Raw genomic sequence first — 26,612 nt, 5'->3', positions numbered from 1 at the left:
AACAAGTATAGGCAGCTCTACTGATGAGTTAGAAAGGACAGCAGAGAAATGGGTGTTAGTTGGAGGATTCTATTTAAAGGCTTTGTTTAAGTTTGGAGCAACCATAGCATGTTTGTATATCATTAAGAACAATTATGATAAAAATAGAAAAGAATGATGTGTAAGAGAGCGTATAATTGCAGGGACCAAGGCTTTGAGGAAGAGATGGAATCCAATTCCCAAACCAAGGCACTGGCCTTAGGAATAGGGACATGTCATTCAGTGTAGTTGGAGGGAAGATAGAGATGATAAGTGGTAGATTTGGTTGTAGGAGGAATAGGTTCTCTCTTGATAGTTTCTAATTTCTCAGTGAAATAAGCCATGAAGTTATCAACTAAGACTGAGTAATACCAAGGATTATTTAAGATTTGTAGTAAGAAATTTTAAATGAGACCAGTAACTATGATTGTGTGTTTTCCTTAACCATATTTAGCTGTTCAGGTAAGGGTGAGAGTAGGTGACATGTTGGATTCGTCAGCTTTAGGGTTACCAGCAAGTATAAGGGAAAGAGGGGCAAGGGGATATACAGCAGGTTAATTATAGTGATGGACCACAGAACTTATTATTGGTGACATGAGAAATAATAATATGAGGAAGGAAATATGAGGTTGAATCAATTGATGGGTAGGTACAATGTGGCTGAAGGATTATTGGCAAATGAATTCTGAACTTTGAGTGAGCTAGAAACATTTCTAAATGGAATTCTTAAATCAGGATTTTGGATGTGGTATGGTGGGTATCTGAGAAGGGACAGAAGAAAAGATGAGTGGAAGTGAGGAGGTAAAAGAATCAGGCAGATGCTGAAGTCACCAAGAATGTTAAGAGGTATAGCGGTAGAGAAGAATACGATCAATCAAATGCTGACTACATAAACTGCATAAGCAGAAGACTGAACAAATGACCACAAAAAAAGGAGACATAGCAGATACCACCATCTATTGGCATCTGAGTCAAAGGAATGGGTTTTTGAGAGGAGGAGGAGAAAGGGCCTGAACAGAGCAATGAGGTAAAAGAATGGCATCTATCCCACATCAAGACCCTGAAGATATGTGAGAAGAAGCAGCCACCACTTTTAACAGAGTAGGAGGAGAAGTACGGTGCTAAGGGATAACCAGGTTTGGGTTAGAACAAGAAGTTGATAGAAACATTTTTGAGATGAGATTAATAATAGAGGAGTTTTGTTTTGTTTTGTTTTGTTTTGTTTTTCTCCTAATGAAAGACCACGAGTTCCAGAGAATTTGGGAAAAGGATTTGGGAGAATAAGAAGAGATGAGAAACTGGGTCAGATTTGGAGATGTACAGAACCACATAGGGATAAGCACACAGGTCTGATCACGACCTTAGAGCTTCACTGTCCAATACAATAGTCTCTAGCAAATATTTGCCTATCAAGCCCTTTAAATGTAGCTGGCCCAAATTAAGATGTACTCTAAGTATAAAACATATATTGGATTTTGAAGACAGTACAAAAAAGAATGTAAAGTTTCTTATTAATAATTTTTCAGTGCTCACTTCTGCAGCACGTATGCTAAAACTGTAATAATACAGAGAAGATTAGCATGATTAGCATGGCCCCTTCACACAAATTTGTGAAGAATTCCATATGTTTTCTGTTATTAAAAAGTCAAAAAATAACAGATGTTGGCAAGGTTGTGGAGAAAAAGGAATGCTTTTACGCTGTTTGTGGGAGTATAAATTAGCTCAACCATTATGGAAGACAGTATAGCAATTCCTCAAAGACCTAAAGAAAAAACTTCCGTTTGATCCAGCAATCCCATTACTGGGTATATATCCAAAAGATTATAAATTGCTCTGTTATAAAGATGTATGTATGTGTATGTTCACTGCAGCGCTATTCACAGGAGCAAAGACATGGAATCAACCCAAATGCCCATCAGTGATAGACTGGATAAAAGAAAAATGTGGTGCATAGGCAACTGGAATACTCTGTAGCCACAAAAAAGAATGAGACCATGTCCTCTGCAGGGATGTGGATGGAGCTGGAGGCCATTATACTCAGCAAACTAATGCAGGAACAGAAAACCAAATATCACATGTTCTCACTTATAAGTGGATGCTAAATGATGAGAACACACAGACACATAGACGGGAACAACACACACTGGGACCTATTAGAGGGTAGAGTGTGGGAGGAGGGAGAGGAGCAGGAAAAATAACTCATGGGCAGTAGGCTTAATACCTTGGTAGTGAAATCATCTGTACAACCTACCCCCATGACACAAATTGACCTATGTAACAAACCTGCACATCCTGTACATGTACCCCTGAACTTAAAATAGAAGTTAAAAATTAATAATTTTTATATTAAATAAGTTTAAAAATGTTATTAAAATTGATCTCACTTTTTAAATGTGGCTGCTACAAAATTTTAAATTACATACATAGCTTGTATTACATTTCTATCGGATAGTGCTGCCTTAGAAGCTTTTATTTCTGGTGGTGACCTAACAGGGATGTTTGGCATGTTGGGATTAGGCCTGATAGATTTTTAGAGGAAGGTAGACCATCAATTCCAGTTATGCTTCTTTGGAGTGGTCTTTTCAATCCTTGCTTCTTCAACATGGTTTTTAGACTAGTAGCATTGGTACCACCTGGGAGCTTGTTAGGTATGCAAAATCTCACGTTCTGTTTTTTACCTACAGAACCAGAATCTGCATTTTAACAAGATCCCCAGGTGAGTATTATGCATATTAAACTCTGAGAAGCACTGCTTGGATCATTTTCAAGTGGTAAGGCTGATGAAGATGAAGCCAGGGAAAGGAAAGGGTACCAGAAACATCTTGCTAGGTGAGAAGTGGTCTTACCAGTGGGTAATTTGCAGTCTGGAGGAGAAGCATTCAAACCTGGGATAGCAATGATGTGTTTAGAGCTGTACTTTCTAATATGGTAGCCATTGGTCACACGTGGTTATTTAACACTTGAAATATGGCTGCTATGACTTGAGATGTGTTGTAAGTGTAAGATGCACATCAGGTTTTAATGACTTAATACAAAAAAAAGAAAGTAAAATATCTCATTAATAATTTCTAATGTTAACATGTTGATATGATAATATCTGGAATATACTGAGTTATATAAAATATATTGTTAAAACGAATTTCACCTTCTTTTAAGGTAGCTATTAGAAAATTTAAAATTTGTATGTGGCTTCCATTACATTTCTATTCAAGAGCACTTCTCTAGACCATACTGGAAGAGTCAAGCCTCCAAGATTCTCCCATACAGACAGACTGTATAGCAGGGGTTGGCAAAAAATGGCCACTACCTATTTGTATAAATAAAGTTATATTGGAACAGCCAGATTTTTTATTTCACATTGTCTATGACTACTTTCATGCTATAACAACAGAGCTGGGTAGCCGTGAGAGAGAATGTATGGCCCACAAAGCCTAAAATTTTTATTAACTAGCTTTTTACAGTGAAAGTTTGCTGAACCTTGCCATAGAGGGAAGATGGAGAGGACTCATTGTTTTGTAATTCAGGATGGATCAGGATTCACTTTCAGATTGCATAAAGCCTTTGTTTACAGAAAAGTGTGACTATATCTAGAAAAATATTCTCATAGTAGTTGAAAAGCAGGATTAAAATCATTTACATTTTATAATTGTTTATTTAATTGCAGTATTCTTTTATATTATTGAAACCATAATTCTGTTCCCATTTAAAATACTTTCAATAGGAAATACTCTTCAGAATCTATAAGGCTTCATTTATTAGTTTGGATTCTAATTGCAGTCAGATACTATTAAGTTTTTAATAATTTTAATTGGTTTATTTTTCTTTTATTCTCCTATTGCACACTGAGTAATTACTTAGTAATACGGTACCAAATGCTAAGATGCATAGCAACTTTGAATATGATAAGACAGGTTCAATTAACTTTTTTGACTAGTAATTATGTGCCCCTTTATAATATGGAAAGTAATAAACTTATTATTGCTTATCATTATTGTTCTTCCATCTCCATTTCTGCTATACTTCTTAGCTCAGGCCTTTAGTAAGTCCTGTGTTTTATACCAACATACCCCCCAGTTGGGTTTCCCTTTCTTAAATTTATTTTCCTCTGTAATCCATTCTTTTCACCATTTCTAGACTAATATTTTTAAAACACAACTTTAATATTTAAACTTCTCTGCTAAAAAAAATCCTCAAGACCTACTGAATTTTAAAAACCTTCTGTCAAGTTCATAAACGGACCTTAGACAATCTTGTAATCTTATTTTCCATTAATAATCTCCATTCTTCTACATCTCCATACTGCTATAGATAGAGATCTTAATTTCTCAAAATGGTTCTCTCTTCTACATTCTTCCAGATTAGATTTGGTTAAGGTTATTGTCTTTAGTCGAGACTGTAACAATCACTTATAAAAATTTCACAGTTATCTCTATTCACTTATCACTTTAATGTAGAAACCATACAGCTGCTACAGAATTTTCCTAAATCATAAGCCTAGCTAGGTCATTACCCTGCCTAAAGTTCTACCACAGTAACTCATTGTCCTACAGTTATGTTTCTTAATCTTTCTCTTTTTTTTTTTTGTACATCTCTTTGAGATTCTGAGGACAGCCATAAAATGCATATAAGAATGAAAGCACACAGTTTTACATCTAGCTAGCATGTAAAAAGTCACAGGTGGCCTTTGCCCTGTGGCAACAAGAAAATAAAATAAAAATCATACTAATGTAGGGAACTATTAGAGACTGGTGAGTGCAAGGTAGTTCTGATGAACTCATTTCTAGAATATGGAACCCTTCAAAGGTAAGCAGAAAAATCTTGTAAAAGATAAAAGATTTTTTGGAATCAAAAGGTAATCAGTCAACCTAGTAGCAATAGCGAGGGCTGATGGGGGCAGATTAAAGTCTGGAGGAGCCCCATACATACCAGTAATTTTAATGGCATAATAATCCTTTCTCTACCCCAAATTTTGCTGAGAAAGCAACAGTGAAGGCAGGCTTAAGAGAGTAAAGAATATGAATAATCTTTTATATCCTTAGGGTGCCTGCAGCCTACCTAGTGTCATAGTGCTCTAGTGAAGCTAAATACAAAGAATGGAAAATAGGTAAAATTACAGGCCAACCTCCTCTAAGCTCAAATACTGATAAAATAAGAGGGATTAGTTTCTCAGTGGAGGCAACCTGGGAAATATGAGGCCTGCTCTATCAGAGGTGAGATTAATTTTTATTAAGGCTGTAGCTTAGTCACAGATTAACTTGACCCCTCAAAAAATTTAAATTATATCACCTCTCATTTTAGATGCCAGAGATAAGAAAGTGTACCCTCTTTCGAGGAAAACTCAAACAAAACAAGACAAAGCATGTTTAAGTCTCCCACCCTTTGTCTATACACAATGTCTGGCATATAATAAAATACCATGACTCATGTAAAGAAGCAAAAAAATGTAATGCACAACCAAGAGAAAAAAACATTAACAAACAGACTGATGCCTCATATAGTATAATAAGTGGATCAGGACTTTAAAATCAATATAAATATGTTCAAAAGTTTAGAACACAAAATGGCAGAATTTATTAACAGAAAGGTAATTTCAACAGAGAAACTGAAACTTTAAAAGGAACCAAATGAAAATTCTGGACTAAAAATAAAATATCTGATATAAAAAGCATATTGGATGCATTTAACAGCATACTGGACACTGCAGGAAAAAGGATGAGGGAATTTGAGATAGGCCAAGATAAATTATCCAAACCGAGACAACAACAACAACAAAAAAGATTAAGAAAAACATACTGAGCTGGGCACAGTGGCTCACGCCTGTAATCTCAGCACTTTGGGAGGCCTAGGCAGGTGGATCACAAGGTCAAGAGATCAAGACCGGTCTGGCCAATATGGTGAAAGCCCGTCTCTACTAAAAATACAAAAATTACCTGGCCGTGGTGGTGCATGCCTGTAGTCCCAGCTACTCTGGAGGCTGAGGCAGGAGAATCGCTTGAACCCAGGAGGCAGAGGTTGCAGTGAGCCAAGGTTGTGCCATTGTATTTCACCCTGGCGACAGAGTGAGATTGTCTCAAACAACAACAACAACAACAACACTGAATAAAGCAAAGCAGTTAACATACACGTAACTGAGGTCCCATAAAGGAAACAATGATAATATGGTTGATTTCCTGAGAAGCAATGAGAATCAGGAAAAGATGGAACTACATTTTTTAAGTGCTAAAAGAAGAAAATTGTCAATTTAGAATTTGACAGCCAGTGAAAAAAGCTTTCAAAATGGAAGCAAAATAAAAATATTTTCAGATCAACAAAAGCTGAGATAATCTATTAACAGTAAACCTACAGTATAAGTAATGCTAAAGAGAGGTTTTCAAGTTGAAAAAAAAAGATACTAAATATAAGAGCACTGTAAATGGTAAAAATAAATAAATAAAATAAAAAGCAGGTAAATATAAAAATACTTTTTGTCTACTTCCTTTAATAGACGATGTTTGAAAGCAAAAATGATAATAATTTCATGAATAGTTTTAAAATATCTAATAGCAAAATATACAACAAAACAGCACCAAGAAGGGGATAAATGAAATTATAACATTAAGGCTTTTAAATTTACATGTGAATTATTATAATAATTCAAGATCAACTTTGATAGGTTAATAACACATATTACAGTCCACACATATCCAGAAACTAAGTAACACATATATAAAAAACAACATGTGGATCAATGAAAAAATTCAAAGGGAAATTATAAATTATTTTGAGCTGGATAAAAAGGAAATATCTAAACTTGTAAAATATCTCTATTGTAAAATATCTCTAAAGTAGTACCCAGGAAAAAATTTATAGCCTAAAATGCCTATATTAGAAAAAAACTAAAGGTTTTAAACTAAGGACCTCAAACTCCTTAAGAAAAAAGAAAAAGAGTAGCAAATGTGACCCAATATAAATAGAAGAAAAGAGCTGACAACAATCAGAGCAGAATTCGATGAAATAGAAGAAAAGAAAAAAAATAGAGAAAATGAAAAGACAAATGCAAATTATTTGAAGAGATCAATAAATTTGATAAATGTATACCTAGACTAACCAGGAAGAAAAGAGAGAAAACACAAACTACCAACATCAGGAATATAAAAGGAGACATCACTACATATTCCACACAAAAAGACTAGTATGGGGATATAATTTTTAAAAACTTTATAGTCATAAATGCAACAACTTAAGTCAAATGTAAAAATTTCTTAAAAAACACAAACTAGCAAAATTCCCTCAAAAGACATAGAGCACTCAAAAGCCCTATTGAAGAGATTATATTTGATTTGAATGTCTTCCCCAAAGAAAACTCCAGGTTCAAATTACTTCACAGGAGAATTTTATCAAACATTTAAATAAGCAATACTAATTCTACATAAACTTTTCAGAAAATTGAAGAGGACAGAACACTTCCAAACTCATTCAATGAAACGAGGATTACCTTGGAAATTATGAGGATTAGAAACCTGAGAAGGACATTAGAAATAAAGAAAACTACTAACTAATATTCCTCATGGATGTAGATGCAAACATTCAAAACAAAATTTTATTAAATTGCATCTAATAATAAATAAAAAGATGACACATAATTACCTAGTGGTTCTATACCAGAAATATAAGGTTTGGTGCACCCAACATTGGAGTATCTAAATACAAATACCTGTCAACTTATGATGGACTTGTTTCCTGATAAACCCATCATAAGTTGAAAATATGATAAGTTGAAAATGCCTCTAACTAACCAAGCATCATACCTTAAATGTGCTCAGAACACAATATTATGCTGTATTAAGCAAAAACATCTAACACAAAGCCTATTTTATAATGAAGTATTGAATATCTCATATAACTTATCAAATACTGAATTTTTGTATAAAAAGTAAAAAACAGATTGGTTTTTACTTAAGCACTCAAAGTACAGTTCTACTGTATCACTTTCACCAAATCATAAAGTAAAAACATTGTAAGTTAAACCATCTTAGATCAAGGACTGTATACATATAAAGCAAATATATAAAGGAAGAAAGAGACAAGTTCACAACAATAGTAGGGGACTTAGACCACTTTCAACAATATATAGAACAGAAAAATCAATAAGGAAACAGCTGATGTGAATAACACTATAGACCAAAAGGACCTTATATACATACGCAGAACATTTCATTGAAGATCAGCAGAATACACATTCTTCTCAAGTGCACATGGAACATTCTCCAAGAAAGACCATGTGTTAGGCCACAAGTCTTAAAAATTTTAAGACTGAAATCACATGAAGTTTCTTTTCCAGCCTCAATGGTATGATTGGAAATCAAAAACAGGAGTAAAATGGAAATATTTACAAATATATGGAAACTAAGCCACACACTCATGTTCAAAGGGTCAAAGAAGAAATCAAAAGGGAAATAAAAAAATATGTTGAGACAAACAAAAATGAAACCCAACTACCAAAACTTGTGGTATGCAGCAAAAACAGTTCTAAGAGGTAAGTTTATTATGATAAATGCCTACATTAAGAAAAATGAAAGATCACAATAAACAACCTAACGAACGTTACACCCAAGAAACTAGAAAAGAAAACAAGTTAGGTCTAAAGTCAGCAGAAGTAAGGAAATAATAAAGATCACAGAAGAAATAAATAAAAGAGACCAGAAAAACAGAATAAAAGATCAATAAAACCAAGAGTTGTTTTCTGAAACAATAAATTAAAAAAAACATATATTTTTTACTAATGGCAGCTTTATTCACAATTGTCAAAAACCGGAAGCAACCAAGATATGTTTTAATGCGTGAATAGACACAGTAACTGTAGTACACCTACACTATGAAATATTACTCAGCAACAAAAAGAAATTAGTTATTAAAGCACAAAAAGACATGAAAGAGCCTTAAAAACATACTGCCAAGTGAAAGAAGTCAGTCTTAAAAGCCTACATACTGTATGATTCCAATTTACACATAGTAAAATTCACATATCTTAAATGTAGAGTATACATCTATTACTCAACACTGTAATCAAAATTTAGAACATCTCCATTCCCTGCTCCCCTGAAATTTAACTCCTTTTCAAGACAGTCTCCCTCAGAGCATCCGTTGTTATATCACCAGATATTAATTTTGCCAGTTCTTGAACCTCATGTAAATAGAATCATTAGCTATTAATTTTTGTGTATGTTGATTTTGTATACTTTGTTAACATCTCTTATTAGTTCTAATGGCTTAGGAAGTTCAGAAAAACAATGATGCTCCTAAAATTAATACTTTTGCCTTCTTTCATACATTTTAATTCTTATTTTTGGTTTATATCTTATTCCATTGACTTAAATAAAAACTGACAAGCCTTTAGAAGAGTAACTAAAGAAGAGAAAAGACTCAAAATTATGAATGAAGGAAGAGACATTATTACTGATACCACAGAAATATGAAGTATCCAAGAAACTACTATGAACAATTACAGAATAAATTAAAACTCATGAGATCATTTTGCAGATCTCTATACAAATAAATTTCAAAATTTAGATGCATGAATAATTTAGTTACAGACAGTAGAGTTAGCTAAAACAGACCAATATTCATAGAAGAAAAAGTGTAAGTTTTTAAGGAACTATCCTACAAAAAAAATCACCAAGCCCATATGTTTTTGCATAGGAATTTTATAAACCCTTTAAAGGGCAACAGGTCCCAGTGCTCTGCAAATCATTCCACAGCATTGAAAACTCCTTTTATCTAAGCCAGACCAACACAGACTGAGCATCCCATATCCAAAATCTGTAGGACTAGAAGTGTTTCAGGTTTGGGATTTTTTTTCCAGATTTTGTAATACCTGCATATACACATCCTGGGGATGGGACTCAAATCTAAACATAAAATCCATTTATGTTTTATACACACCTTATACACATAGCCTGAAGGTAATTTTATATGACATTTTAAGTAACTTTATGCATGAAATAAAGTTTTGACTGCATTTTAAATGTAATCTGTCACATGAAGTCAGGTGTGGAGTTTTCCTCTTGCGGCATCATGTTAGCACTCAAAAAAATTTCAGACTTTGGAGCATTTCTGATTTTGGACTTTTGAATTAGGGTTGCTCAACCTGTATGGTACAGAAAGACAGAAGAATGGTCCAGTGTCCATAGCCAATGAAAACTTAATGCAAAAATTTGAAACTATACATTAGCAAACAGAAAGCAACACCACATTAACCACATTAAGAAAAGAATGCTCTGTGATCAAGTGGGATTTATTACAGAAATGCAAAGATGATTCAATAAAAAGAAATCCATTAATACTATATGCCATATTTACAAGAAAAAGATCATATGATTACCTCGATAGATGCAGAGACAGCTTTGACAAAATTCAACATTGACTCACTAGAAAAACACGCAAGAATATAAAGACTTTATTTATATAGAATACAATGAATATAAAATACATTGTAACCATGATAAAATTTATATATCTAATCTTAAAGTCATTATTTTATCATGGGAAAACACTATAGACATTTCCAATAAGATCAGGAACAAAGTAAGATGGCCACTACCTTTATTATATTAAACATTGTACTCGAGGTGCTAGCTAATGCAATTAGGCAAAAAAAGTCAATTATAGGCATAGGAATAAATAAAGAAGTAAAACTATTTCTATTTGCAAATGATATGATAGTATACCTCGGTAATCCCAGAAAAAATGATAACACTAAATCAAACAATAAAAGAATTCAGTGAGGTAGCAAGACCTGAAGTCAGCATACAAAATCAATAGCCCTTGTATACATAAATAATAAAAAGAAGACATAATAGAGGAGAAAGCCTCATTTACAGTATCAATAAAGAATACTAAATGCTCATAAATAAGTTTAACAATAAATGTGTAAAACTTTACAGAAAAAATGTTAAAAAAACACTCCTCCAGGCAGAGGTTGTGGTGAGCCAAGATCGCGCCATTGCACTCCAGCCTGGGTAACAAGAGCGAAACTCCATCTCCAAAAACAAAACAAAAAAAAAAAAACACTCCTCCAAAGACTCCAAAGGAGACTTTTGGGAAAAAGTAGAACAAAAGGAAATACATCACTTATTCTTGGATAACACAACTCAACATTACAGAAATGTCATTTCTCCCTAGGTTGATTTATAAATTAAATATAATTCCAATAAGATTATCAGCAAGCAATTTTATGGAATTAGACAAGTTGATACTAAATTTCATATGGAAAACCAAACATACAAGAATGGCCCTGTAAACAATGAAAGTGAAAATCTATGAGACACCACTATTCCTATCAGATATTGTAATCTACTGCAAAGCTGTCTGTCAACTTCCATGGACTTTTATGTGAATTTCATTGAATTTATAGGCTAATTTTGGGAGAAATTAAATCTTCAGAATATTAAGCATTTTCATTTGTGAACATGGTATATGCCATTGCATTGCTAAGGTGTTTTTAAAAATGATTTTTTGTTGGCCAGGCATGGTGGGTGGCTCACGTCTGTAATCCCAGCACTTTGGGAGATCAAGGAGCACAGATCACTGGAGGTCAGGAGTTGAGACCAGCCTGGTTGACATGGCAAAATCTGTCTCTATTAAAAATACAAAAATTAGCCAGGTGTGGTGGTGTGCGTCTGTAATCCTAGCTACTCAGGAGGCTGAGGTAGGAGAATCTCTTGAACCCAAGAGGCAGATGTTGCAGTGAGCTAAGATCACTCCACTGACCTCCAGTCTGGGAGACAGAGCAAGATTCCGTCTTATTATTATTGTCTCATACAGTTAATAATTATTTAGATTTACCCATACGTAATTTTATTTGCTCAGCATTGCTCCTTTTCTTATCCACCTTGGTTCTGAGTTCTTTTTCTGAAGAACATTATTTTTTCCAGTGAAAGCATGTAAAACTCTGTTTTATTTGTCTGGAAATATAATATTTAAAATCCTCTCACTTGAATAATTTAGTGAAGTATAGAATCTCAGGTTGACAGTTTTAATTCTTTTCCTCATTGGAAAACAAATTTTCCTCAATGGAGCTACTACTCCATTGCCCTCTCACTTCTGTTGTTGCTATTGAGAAATCTGCTGTAAATCTTATTATTCCTTTTTCACCAATGTCTTTTTAAATTCTCTGGTCACTTAAAAGGTTTTCTTTTTGTCTTTGGTATCCTTAAGTTTCACTATAGGGTATCTTGGAGTAGGTTATTATACTCAGGTTTTGTTATGTTACCTGAATCTGAAGACTCACAGCTTTCATCTGTTCTGGAAAATTGTCATTCTCTTTTTATTACCTCTCTCCATTTGTTCTAATATCTCACTAGATAAATTTTATTGGCTGTTTGAGGAGCTTAATTCTGCTATTATGTTTAATAGTTGTCATTTATTATGGATTTTTTCCTTTAGTGTTATAAAATATTGACTAAAGAGCTAATCTTGAATGGGTTTTATCTGTAAAATATCCTTCTAAAGAGTTTTGTGTTAGTTCTTTCAAGGTATTTTTAATGTTCCAGGACAAATTCTTATGTTATATTTTGGCCTACATAATTACCTAAACCATGAAGGTCCTATAAATAATTTGTTCTCCAAACTTACATATAACTGATCATTATTATTCTCAGTTTTAAAAACATCTTTTAAAAACACTCAAAGACAAGTTTCCTTGTCATTTCCCTGTGCAGTCAAGGATTTAAAGGTGCTGGCTTTAAAAGGAGGGAGTACAAAGTAACTGGCAGCTCAGTTCTTGGCCTATGTGGACTCAAGTTCTCATTCTCTGTCCACTCATGGATGTTAACTCAAGCTTCTAGATTTCCAAGACTAATAACTGCTATCTCTCATCAGGTGCAACTTATCAGATGAGCCGCAGCCTTGGTTCACGTGTTTATCACTCTTTAAGCTTCTAGGTCATTTTTGACCCCTGTATATATATTCTTTTCATTTTTCTAGAAGGTCAGCCATATATTCCAAAGAAAATATATTCTATGTTATATGTACCATTTCTAGGTCATTACAGCAGGATGCCTTTCAGGTGAGCCAGGCTATCACACTGTCAGAAGTCCTGTCAGCTTGTGCTTGATTTTTTACCACTTCTACTTCTAAACCCATATTCTCTGCTCTGGTCAGGCTTTTCTTCTTTCTAGTCCATTAATATGTCATACTCTTTAATACTTTTATGCTTTTGCTCATGTTATTTTCTCACTTGTCATACCCACCTTCCCCACCGCCTACCCAATTCTAGCTTTTCGGAGTCAGCTTAACCTGTATTTCCTCCACAGTGTTTGTATCTCTGGTCACTGTCAATTTCCCTGTCCTCCAAATTCCCCTAGAATTACAGTCTGCACTTAATCCTGAGTTACATGTGACCTTCTATTATTTGCTTTTGTTTCTTGGCTCTTATTTCACACACACAATTTCAGGAAACTGAATCTGAAGAAACCTTGTGCTGCTTAAACCACCAAAGAGTCTGATATTTAATGTGTATTATTATTCCTTTAACATGCTAATTGTAATCAACAGCAATTTAGAAAATTAACAGTTTGTGCAGACCTCTACTTTGACAATATATAAAGATTTTCTTTTTCTATTTTATTCATGAAAGGAAAGTTGTGCTGTCCCCAAGCATCAGAACATTCCTTCTTTTGTGTAATCCACTCTGACACCTGCAGTGGGACTCATTCCCGGGGTATTAATCAGCTTTGGAACAGGCAGTGCTCATGCCAGATACAGACTGGCAGGAAGCTGATGAGGCAACACAATGAATGATCTACCATAAAGGCCATAGGCAAGAGGCAGCCATTAGTCTAGATCTCAGTAATACACTCTTCAAGTACATTACCCACCAATCCATCAGGCAACCTGTTACAGGACCGAGAGATTCCAGCACTGTTAAATGTGTAATGCGATGGCTGCCAGCCTGCTCTACATGCCCTAGGTTACAAGGGCACAGTAGTATGGGAAGAAGGCAATTCATTTGGTGTCATAGCCAGTATTTTTTCTGTTGTTTCTTCTGTGTGTACTTAAGAAATGGGCCTTCCATTATCCATAGATTAATAGTGGGGAGAATGCTCTGGTGTCTCCAGTAGCATTAGCTACCGACAGATATTTTTCCAATGTGTAATTGGCAGAATTTTCATTAGCTAAAACAAGAAATACGTGTATAGGAAAATAAATCTTATTTTAAAATTCTAAAATATGGCTACATAAATTTCTACTAAAAGAGACTATCAAAATGAATTCAACTTGGTAAATAAAAGGAAAGCCAGAGAAACATAAATATGCCCAAACTTAGTTATAATCAAGAGTGGCACTTTTATTTTTTCTATTCAGGTAGCATTTGGAGGATTTCTGTGCGTGTGCCATAATTATAACTGCAAGTAAAGGTTTAGGCAAAGAAAGTGATTACGTTAACTACAATACATTTTCTCCATTTGTAATTAACAAAGATATGCAATTAAACAAACTACACTTATAGACAAAAAGAGAGGCTGTAGGGTTAACTTAATTATGGTACACTTATTATTTATCCTGATACTACACTGTTCCCACTTCTTTCATATAACAATGTCTTTTATGACAATATATTTGAACATTGTTGCTTGGTAATATGTGTTGGCAAATCTGTTGGTATACTCACTTTTCCAAGTAGCTTATAAAATCCAAAGGTATGAGATACACTGATCCAGAACATTCAGTTAGTATAGTAAGGAGAAGGAAAGGTATTGTCTCAGCAGCAGTTACGTTTTGATGGCCTCTTGACAACTGAAGCCTGTGTGGGTTCCCTGTGGTGATAAGCAGATGGGGAAGGAGAGAATTAGGAATGAGGAATTCTTGCTCAAGAAAAATATGAGGATCCACCTGCTCCCTGTCCCTCCTGGCAGAGGTGACTGTCATCTCAGCCTATGCATAAAAATCAGCAGCAAATATTTAAATACACATAGGTCATAATAATAGATAATATTAACGTAGCAAGTACTAAGTGGTTCTTAGGCTTTTTACTTATGGTAACTCATTCGATCTTTACAATAGCCCTTCAAGGTTGTTACGCCTTTTTAGAGACGAGAAAGCTCAGAGGATTTAAGCAACTTATAAAAACATGAGTACGAATTTGAGTACAGGTAATCTGGCCTCAGAGCATGTACTCTTTCTTAATCACTATTTTATACCACCTCCCATGGCCTTTTCAAAGATCCCATGTCTAGATGGCAGTGTTCAGTAGGTCTGGAATAGGGCTCAGGAATCTGTGATTTTTAAAAGCTCTACAAGTAGCTCTGGTGCACAGCCAGGGTCAAGGACCAAAAGTGTAGTGTTAGTTGCCTAGCCTATTCTTCCTAGAGCATGGCTCCTCGGAACTGGGCTTATACTTATTTTATACCGCAGGAAATGCCTTAATGTATCCCACTGTCACGGACAACAAACATTCTGTCAAACTATAACCTAAACTGGATTAAAGGATGATGGCAGTCCTGCCCTCCTCTGCTTTGGTATATCCTATACAGCTCAGCTCTGAGTATCACAGCTAAGCAAAAAGAGAATACTACAATAGTGGGGGAATATGAATCATGAAAAATAAGGATTAGATTAAGGAAACAAGGATATCAGTTTTTAGAAGAAATTACTTAGAGGCAGATATGATGGCCCTATTCAAATACTTAGAGGAACAGACTATGCTAAGGTCCTTCAGTATGTAATTAGGCTCTGTGTAAATTAAGAAAGAGTCTGTACAGGTATTGATTGACTTACGACCTATGCAACTTACGACCATTTGACTTTACGACCACAATCACTAGCCATGACTGCTCCGTCTGGCAGCGCAAACGCTGCCCAGCTGGGCGTACGACAGTGCGGACCAGCTTTCAGCAGCATTGCCATTTCCGTGTGCACCATTTCAACTGTTATCCCAGACTCGGTACAGCAATTTGTGTTTTGTGTCTTGCATATTTTTCATCAAACCCCTCCCAATAAACTTCTTATACATTTCGAAGCAATGGACCCAAACATCGAACGATTTGCAAGGATTGAACGGATGGCACACGATGTGTTTCATCCGTATCGTGAAATTTATGAAGAAAAAAAGAAACATACAATTCAGACAAAGCTCACCATGTTTATGAAAAAATCAACTCCGGTAACCCCAACTGCTGCCTCAGATGACGACATCAACGATCTGCGGCCAAGCACCAGCGGCCAATAAAATGTTTCGTACATGTTTATATATTTTGATATGTTTTGCAATTGGGAAAATGTTTCCTATGGTATTTTTTACACCTGTATTTTGCATTTTTGTATGCACCTGTATTTTGTAATTTTGTATGTTTTGCAAATATTAAACCGGTTGTACTGGTAATGCAGTGTTTTACTTAAACCTGACGAATGTAAAAGTAAGAAACAAAATGGTGTAGAGATGACTCCCACTCTTACATCTAGTGGGGTATGCATATACAAAATAAATACAGATCAAACCATATGACATTGCTGACATTCAACCATTTTTTTTTTTTACCTAGAAAAATGGTGATTTCATATGGTTCAGCATAATACAATTAATAAGTATTATCATAAAATATGTAAAAATGCCAAAGGAACACATATGAATGAATTTAGTCAATCAGAGAAAGTCTATGTGCAGGATGGAATTCCTGGAAAAATTTTTAAAATTGGACATAATATTTGAGCTGTACTAAAACTATAAGTAAGAAAATTTCAGGTAAACATACAGGGAAGAGTTTTCCAGGGAGATAAAAGAGAGTGAGAAGAAGGATGGAGAAATGGGAAGCATTTATGATTTAGGATTAAAAGGACAGAATTTCTCCTGTAGTATTAATAATCTATTACAGAGCTGACATACTTTGTTTACCTGTCCTTGTGTATCCTTTATACACTTTACTAAGAAGCTTTTAGATACGTATCAATATTCCAAAATATTAGGAAGGCTCTAGTGGATAGGAATGTAGCAGTACTCTCTCCATGAGCATACATTTTATGTTGATGAGGTAGAAGAATATATGTAATTGTGTAAAGGGGTAGATGAGGTAGTTGTTAATAGATGAGAATTAGAGAAGAGCTGGGTGTGGCTTCCAATGTTATCACTAATAGTGGGCCATGGGTAAGTTATTTAGCCTTTCGGCCCTCAGTTTCCTCATCTATAAAATGCATATAACCATAGTACTTTTTATCTTCCATGCTAGCACTTGCCTATTTCGTTTATTAGAAAAACAAAAGTGATTATATTTTATGCTCTCAGTTCCTTTCTGGAGCATACAAAACATTAAAAAATGTTTTTTTCCTTCAAGTAAATTGTTTACCTCTTTTCAACAAAGTGGGACAAATGACAGTTTTCAAATAGAAAACCTGATCTTTGAAGTTTCTGGGCTACTTAACATTAGAAAAATTGGCTCTTTCAATACCAAATGTAGTTAAGCCAGTATTTATGTGGAGTCCAGGAATTTTGTTCTAGGAGGAAAAAAATCTTCTTGCAAACAGCTAAATATTCTGGATAAAAGATTTACAACATCCTTTTAAATATATAGCTGAGCCTACAATAAAGAAAGGAAAATCCTTAGAGGCAAAGAACTAAGCAGAAGCATGAATCCAGAGAGGTAAACAAGTTAAAACCAGAGGCTGCCCTGAGGGCAACTGCCAATTCCCCAGAAACCTAAAGCATCTTATTTGTGAAGCTGGAATGCAAACCCCAACTTAAAATCAGGATTCTGGAAGAGATAACACCTTCAGCGAAAGAGTAAACTACAAATTCTGCCCTGCAAATGAAGAAACAATAAAAATTCTATTCAGTCTTGGTACGGTTGGAACCAGCAAAAAGTCTCTCTTCTTATTTTTAATAGGGGCACCTGTAATTGATAATCCAAACAATAATTCTCCTGACAGTAGAAGAGGACATTATTAGTAATTACACAAGGACAAAGGGCATTAACTAGGACTGCCTTGAGCAAAGCAGGATGTATGAACACTCTAATTTATAACTACAGGTTAGCTGTCAGATTGGCATGGGGATTGAAATTAGGCCATCTATGTAGATTAAAAAATATCCAAGCTTAGAAATTAAAGTGATCTTTATAGTTCGTATTTCTTCCTAGGTACTCAACAGTGAAAAAAAATGCAAGTCCATTCTAGGAAAATGTATCCTCAACCCCAAACTCATACAATTTGCTCAGGTTTTCTAGTTTACATGATCTTACAATAGAAAAGACAAAGAAAAGTCACCAAAAGCCCACGAGTAACAAGATTCTATGAGCAAAACCAAATTACAGAGCAAAATTAGAAATTCAAAAACTGAAATTACAGACAAAAAAAAAATCTAATGAAGAAACACAGTATTTCAAATACTTGGATCACATAATTTGGAATATAAAGTATGTTTAACATGTGTATTAGCTGGGCATGGTGGTGCATGCCTGTAATCCCAGCTACTCAGGAGGCTGAGGCAGGAGAATTGCCTGAACCCAGGAGGCGGAGGTTGCGGTGAGCCGAGATCGCGCCATTGCACTCCAGCCTGGGTAACAAGAGCGAAACTCTGTCTCAAAAAAAAAAAAAAAAAATGTGTAAAGATGGAAGGAGGGATTTAGAAATATAAGCCAGAAAAAAGGGCTATAAAATATAACCAGGCAGATTTTTAAATATTCAAATAGCTTGCTTATGAAAAATAATTAAAATTTAAAATTCAATAGATAGGTAAAACATCAGATGTGACAGAGACAAAGAGAGAATTAGTGAACTAGAAGATAAAACTAAAGAAATTAGCCAGAATAAAGCATAGAGAAACATAGAGATGAAAAATACATGAAAGAAATAATAATGCATGGAGGGGACAATGAAAAAATCTAATTTATTCTTAGCTTTAGATGTGATAATACAGAAAATAAGGGATAATATTCAAGGAGATAATTACTGTGAATTTTCAAAAAATATTGGAATACATGAGTCACTAGAATCAGAAAGCATAATGATCTCAAGCAAGATAAATATAAAGAAATCCACATATACACCATACCTCATCAGAGTAAATCTTTAAAATCTCAACCACTGAGAAAATCCTGAGCGTGATCAGAGATTAACAATTCACCATGTAAAAAACAGCACTGATGTCTCACTTCTCAACAGCAACAATGAAAAGTGGAAACCAGCATATAATATATTTATATTTAATTACTGACAGGAAATAGTTTACAAACTATAATTGTATTCCCGGAAAATTATCTGGGAGTCTGCGGTTTTAGAGTGAGGTTAAAATAAACACATTTTCAGATAAAAATGGAAAGTTTACAAGCAATAGACCCTCACTGAAGAATTCTTAAGGGCTGTACCTCAGGAAGAAGGTAAATGAACCCAGAAAGAAGGTATGCGCTGCAATAAGAAATGGCAGGCAAAAACACAATCAGAAAAGGAATATATTAGATATGGGTATATCTAAGTAAATATTCCTGTGTAAAATGATAAGACACAGGGCTCTACTTCAGTAAAGTAGATTTTGTTATCTGGTGAACCATTCTGCAGATAACAATCATAAATTCTGGACAAATATTTTAAAAAAAGCTACTTGAAGGGACTGATTTATAGACAAATCTAAAAGCTAAAATTATCAAATGTCTAGAAAGCAACCACAGGAGAATCTCTTTACAGGTGTGTGTGTTGAGGGGTGGCAAGGGCATGTTAATTTTCCTTTCTTTTAAAAAAAATATATATATATATTTTATTGCACTTTAGATTCTGGGGTACATGTGAAGAACATGCAAGATTGTTGCATAGGTACATACATGGCAATGTGGTTTGCTGCCTCCATCTCCATCACCTATATCTGGCATTTCTCCTCATGTTATCCCTCCCCAACTCTCTAACCCCCAACAGTCCCTCCCCTTGTTCCCCTCAACAGACCCTAGTCTGCGATGCTCCCCTCCCTGTGTCCATGTGTTCTCATTGTTCAACACCTGCCTATGAGTGAGAACATGCAGTGTTTGATTTTGCTCTTGTGTCAGTTTCCTGAGAACGATGGTTTCCAGGTTCATCCATGTCCCTGCAAAGGACACGAACTCATCGTTTTTTATGGCTACATAGTATTCCATGGTGTATATGTGCCACATTTTCCTTGTCCAGTCTATCATCAATGGGCATTTGGGTTGGTTCCAGGTCTTTGCTATTGTAAACAGTGCCACAATCAACATATGTGTGCATGTGTCTTTATAATAGAACGATTTATAATCATTTGGATATATATCCAGTAATGGGATTGCTGGGTCAAATGGAATTTCTATTTCTAGGTCCTTGAGGAATCACCACACTGTCTTCCACAATGGTTGAACTAATTTACACTCCCACCAACAGGGTAAAAATGTTCCTATTTCTCCACATCCTCTCAAACATTTCTTAGGACACAAAAAGCAACAGTTATAAAAGAAGACCTCAGGCGTGGGCATGGTGGCTCACGCCTGTAATCCCAATACTTTGGGAGGCCAAGGTGGGTGGATTACATGAGGTCAGGAGTTTGAGACCAGCCTGGCCAATATGATGAAACTTCGTTTCTGCTAATAAAAAATAAAATAAATTTTCAAAATTAGCCAGGTGTGGTAGTGTACACCTGTAGTCCCAGCTACTTGGGAGGTTGAGGCAAGAGAATCACTTGAACTCAGGCAGTAGAGGTTGCAGTGAGCCGAGATCACGCCACTTCACTCCAGCCTGGGTGACACAAAAGTGGAAGGCAGTAAAAAGAAACATTCCAAGAATGACACAGTATATGTGAATTTTTAACCACAAATCTAACCTTCGAATTACATAACTTACTTACTTGTCTGAAAGGCTGTATCAAATCGCTTAGACAAATATAATTTCTTTTCTAGTTTAGTGGTAATCTCCAAAGCTATAATTTGAAACAACACCATTAACGAATCTATTCCAGTTGAGCTTGATATTAAAAGTCTTAACAATCTTGTCCCATCACACTTTGTCTTATTTTACCAAATATCCTGTATCTAATGGGATAGAGTTCCTTGCTGCTCCTTGAACATATCTTTTGCTTTCTGCCTCTAAGCAGTTTTTCAGCTCACAAAATTATTTGCATCTGGAATCCTCCACCTCATTACAAATGACAAAGTTTCTTATTGTTACAGATCACAAGAAGAACTACATAAACTTAAGAGGAATACTCCTTCCCAAAATGAATTAAATTTTCTTCAATCTGGGTTTTAGAACTAAAAGAAGGGGTTAGGGGAAGGAAAAATTCAAAATGAATTACAGTAAAGAGAAAGTGAAAGGTAGATTAGATAGTAAATTATCATAATAATCCCAAGCAATAGATGATGAAGACCAACTTACATTAAAGATGGTGGCTTGAACATACAAACTTCCCACTTCTCCCTTTGAAACTCTACTAAAATAACAGTAGAAAGTATAAAAAATGAATAAACCCAGAAGGCCAAAGATAACAGAAGATAATAACACAACATTTAAATTTTAGAAACCAGAAAGCAGGTGGATAAGTGGAAACTGACTCAACAAATCTTTGAAAACATAAACTTAAGCCAGCAGGGTAGGAAGCTCAGAAACAAGTCAATCTGTCATTTTATAAAGACACAGAAATTGCAGGTCCTAAGTACTTTTGATTGTGGCAGTATGGCTAAAGCAGAAAACAATGAGTATAAGTCTATGTAAGAAGCAGTTAGGTCTACATAAAGCTCTTACCAAACAGAGCTGAGCAAACTGCCCATCCCTCACCTATGGAAAAGACTAGATATTTATTCTTTGAAAAGGTAGAACCACCAGACTTTGAACTGAGACACCAGATTTGGCTGAAGACTATGTCTTCATTGTGAAAACAGGCAGATTATTCAAACTCCAGATGCTAAATAATGATTATGTGTATTAGTCCATTCTCACACTGCTAATAAAGACATACCCCATACTGGGTAATTTATAAAGGAAACAGGTTTAACTGACTCATAGTTCAGCATAGCTAGGAGGCCTCAGGAAAGTTACAATCATGGCAGAAAGGAAAGCAAACACATCTTCTTCACATGGTGGTAGCAAAGGAAAGAATGAGCCAAAGCAGGAAAAAACCCTTATAAAACCATCAGATCTCATGAGAACTCACTCACTATATCACAAGATCTGCATGAGGATCTACCCTTGCAGCAAACTTAGGCCTGGACATCCAGGCATTCCATACATTCTCTGAAATCTAGCTATGCATTGGCAGGCTCAACACCATGTGGAAGCTTACAAGGCTTGAGTCCTGCACCCTTTGAAGCCATGGGCTGATCTGTACCTTGGCCCCTTTTAGCCATAGCTGAGATGCAGGGCACCAAGTCCCTGGGCTGCACACAGCAAGAGCCCTTGGCCTGGCCCATGACATGAATTTTACCTCTTAGGCCTCTGGGCCTGTGATAGGAAGGGCTGCTGTGAAGACCTATGACCTGCCCTGGAGACATTTCCCCTATTGTCATGGTGATCAATGTTTGGCTGCTTGTTACAAGCAAATTTCTGCAGTGGGCTTGAATTTCTCCTTAGAAAATGGGGTTTTTCTTTTCTACTGCATTGTCAGGCAACAAATTTTCCAAACTTTCATGCTCTGCTTCCTCTTGAACACTTTGCCACTTAGAAATTTCTTCCTCCAGAGGCTGGCCATGGTGGTTCATGCCTGTAATCCCAGCACTGTGGGAGGCCAAGGTTGGTGGATCACTTGAGACCAGGAGTTTAAGATCAGCCTGGCCAACATGGTGAAACCTTGTCTCTCCTCTCTCTCCCTATCTCTCCTCTATCTATCTATCTATCTATCTATCTATCTATCTATCTATCTATCTATCTATCTCCAGGCATTCCATACATCCTCTGAAATCTAGCTATGCATTGGCAGGTTCAACACCATGTGGAAGCTTACAAGGCTTGAGTCCTGCACCCTTTGAAGCCATGGCCTGATCTGTACCTTGGCCCCTTTTAGCCACAGCTGAGATGCAGGGCACCAAGTCCCTGGGCTGCACACAGCAAGGGAGCCTTTGGCCTGGCCCATGAGGGGCCAGCCTGGCCAACATGGTAAAACCCTGTCTCTCCTCTCTCTCCCTATCTCTCCTCTCTCTCTCTCTCTCTCTCTCTCTCTCTCTCTATATATATATATATATATATATATATATATATATATATAGTATTATGTTAACCTTCCAACAGATAGCAATAAATTCTGGAGAAACATATAGAAACAACTATATATATATATATATATATATATAGAGAGAGAGAGAGAGAGACATATATACATATATATGTGTGTATATATATATATACATATATACATATATATGTGTGTATATATATATACATATATATGTGTGTGTATATATATACACATATATACATATATGTATATAGAGATATATAATATATATATGTGTGTGTGTATATATATATACACATATACACACACACACACACACACACACACACACATATATACACGCACACACACATACACACACACACACAAATCAGCTAGGTGTGATGCTGCACCCCTGTAATCCCAGCTGCTCAGGAGGCTGAGGCAGGAGAATCACCCAAACCTGGGAGGCAAAGGTTACAGTGAGCCAAGATCATGCCACTGCACTCCAGCCTAGGCAACAGAGAGAGACTCTGTCTCAAAAAATAAATAAATAAATATATAAATAAAGAATAGAAAAGAAATTTCTTTCACCAGATACCCTAAATCAACTCCCTAAAGTTCAGAATTCCACAGATATCTAAGACAGGGGCAAAATGCTGCCAGTCTCTTTGCTAAAGCATAAAAAGAGTCGCCTTTGCTCCAGTTCCTCATCTCAATCTAAGACCACCTCAGCCTGGACTTTATTGTCCATATCACTATGAGCATTTTGGTCAAAGCCATTCAACAAGTCTCTAGAAAGTTCCAAACTTTCCCACATTTTCCTATCTCCTCAACCCTCCAAAATGTTCCAACCTCTCCCTGTTACCCAGTTCCAAAATTGTTTCTGCATTTTGGAGTGTCTTTACAGCAGTGCCCACTACCTGGTACCAATTAACTGTATTAGTCTGTTCTCACTCTGCTAATAAAAACATACCTGACACTGGGTAATTTATAAAGAAAAAGAGGTTTAATGGGATCACAGTTCCACATAACTGGGGAGGCCTCACAATCATGGCAGAAAGCAAAGGTGGAGTAAAGGCACATCTTATATGGCAGCAGGCAAGAGAGCATGTGCAGGGAAACTTCCTTTTTTAAAACCATCAGATCTCACGAGACTTATTAACTATCATGATCACAGCGCAGCAAAAGCCTGCCTCCATGATTCAGTTACCACCCACTAGGCCACTCCCAAGACAGTTGGGAATTATAGGAGCTACAATTCAAGATGAGATTTGAGTGGGCACACAGCCAAATGATATCACTATGCCAGCTTCTTTCCCTAGTGTGGCTCCAAGAATGCTGACAACCAAACTCATAATCTCAAGACAGGAACTTAGAAAAATCCTCTCTGAAATAACACCATCATAAAATAAGAGATTTAATAATACTGACATTTGGAGATCCTTAATAAAATGACTAGACATTCTGTCTAACATTGATTTCTAGATTTCAACTGTCTTTTGAATACCTCATACTGAAATATGAATGGAAAGTCAAGGGCCAGATATCTAAGCAAAGTTCCTCTCTTCATGCATTAAAAAGCTGAATAAGGGAAAAGAATTGAGGAAAAGAGAACAGAAAGAAGAAAATAATCTCATAAGACCTATAATCAATATTCTTAACTAAAAAAACATTTCGATTGCATTCATGAGACCAGAACAAGAGGTCATAAAAAAGGAATAGTCTGTGTGCAAAAGTATTATTCAGATTTTAAAATTATGATGCAGTTACACTTTTATCAATGGTAGATTGACTTGTATTATGTTAACCTTCCAACAGATAGCAATAAATTCTGGAGAAACATATAGAAACAACTATTTGACAGCACTGAGACAACTTAAAGCAGGTAGAAACCAGAAGGGGAATTGCATTGATTCTGCTTCTGGCTTTTCACTTAAAGGCTCTTTCCAGTCAGTCTACACCTCATGGAGTAGCTGGAACTCAAGCAGAAAACTATAGTCTTACCTGATTCGAGGATTCAAAGGCAAAAATTTGGGGCTGATGGAATGGCTAGAAAATCATGGGAAAACCTCAGACAGGAGGAAACTTAGGGCCTGGAGGTACAAAATCTTCATATAAATGCCCTCAAATATTTGGTTGTTCTTGACTAATGTATAAGCAGAGTACCTGGCAAAAATCAATAGCTAGAAGGCTAAAAAAACATGATTGAAGAGTTTAACTCAAGGAGGAGTTTCATTTTTGAGCCCAGCAACTTGAATTGCTTGCTAGAACAAAATCAATACTATTTAAAGATATCCATAGTCTCTACAATGGCACAACTGTAAACTACTAAACACATGAAGAAAAACTGGATGGAAACAATACTAGGTTGGAGAAAGCCAAAGAAAGGAAGCAGTGGACTTGAAGACACATCAATAGAAAATATTCAGTCTGAAGATGAGAGAGAAACAATATTGAAAAAAAACCCCACAAAGACTCAATATTCTGTGGAACCATATTTAAATGGTTTAAGTTATATTTAATTGTATTCTCTGAGATGAGTAAATGCAGTATAATAAAACATTTGGGGTGGGGGATCCGAGATGGTCAAAAAGGAACAGCTCTGGAGAACAGTTCCCAGTGAGAACAACACAGAGAGTGAGTGATCACTGCATTTCCAAATGAGTTTTTGCTGCCCACAGACCATGAGATCCCCAGGCTGAAAAGTGCCACGAATTTCTAGCATGGCTGTTTCAGACAGCGCATCAGGTCTCCACAAAAAAAACTCACACAAATCTGGGTGGCCATTTCAACTGGTGCCTGAAACACCTGGGAGACAGAGCTGCCCATTCAACTGAAAAAAAGTGGGCTGCAACAGGAAGCCAGGTGATTGGGCTTGGCGGTTCCCATCCCCACAAAGATCAGCAATCTGAAACGCTCTGGATTGAGAGGCCTGCAGCAGGCACAGCTGGACCTGGGATGGTCCAGCTCTGTGGGGGGAAGGGCGTCCACCATTACTGAGGCAGTCCACCACTACAGAGGCAGTCTGCCATTACTGAGGCAGTCGCCATTATGAAGGCAGTCCACCATTACTGAGGTAGACTGCCATTACCAAGGCAGTTCTAACTATACCTCTGTAAACAGAACTGCAACTAAGTTCACACAGCAGCTGGGCAGAGCCCATGGCAGCTCAGCAATGACTCTGCTGGAAGACTGTGACTAGGCTACCTCGTAGCTGGGCAGGGCATCTCTGAAACAAGGCAGCAACATGTCAGGAACTTATAAATAAAGCCACACCTTCCAAGGACAGAGCATCTGGGAAAAAAGGCATTTATGCGTTCTGCTGCAACAGACTTAAAAGTACCTGGCCAGCAGCTCTGAACAGAAGAGTGGAGCCCCCAGTTCAGCACTTGAGCTCCTATAAGGGACAGACTGTCTCCTCAAGCAGCACCACAACCACCATATGGCTAAAGAGACATCTCATAAAGAAGATCTCAGGCTGACA

The 26,612-nt window shown here is 36.1% G+C and overlaps 1 non-coding gene across 1 annotated transcript; it reads left to right on the top strand.

Annotated features, from left to right (window-relative positions):
- The first annotated feature begins 1,543 nt into the window (after nucleotides 1–1,543).
- LOC116555894 lies at nucleotides 1,544–1,648 on the top strand. Its single transcript, XR_004270734.1, has one exon. It is a non-coding gene; the product is annotated as a U6 spliceosomal RNA (small nuclear RNA).
- The last annotated feature ends 24,964 nt before the right edge of the window (nucleotides 1,649–26,612 follow it).

Source organism: Sapajus apella, unplaced genomic scaffold (genome assembly GCF_009761245.1).
Source record: "Sapajus apella isolate SASKATOON/1434 unplaced genomic scaffold, GSC_monkey_1.0 scaffold15, whole genome shotgun sequence".
NCBI lineage: Eukaryota > Metazoa > Chordata > Mammalia > Primates > Cebidae > Sapajus > Sapajus apella.
Note: the sequence above shows the minus strand (reverse complement) of the source record. Positions and strands in the feature narration are given on the sequence as shown.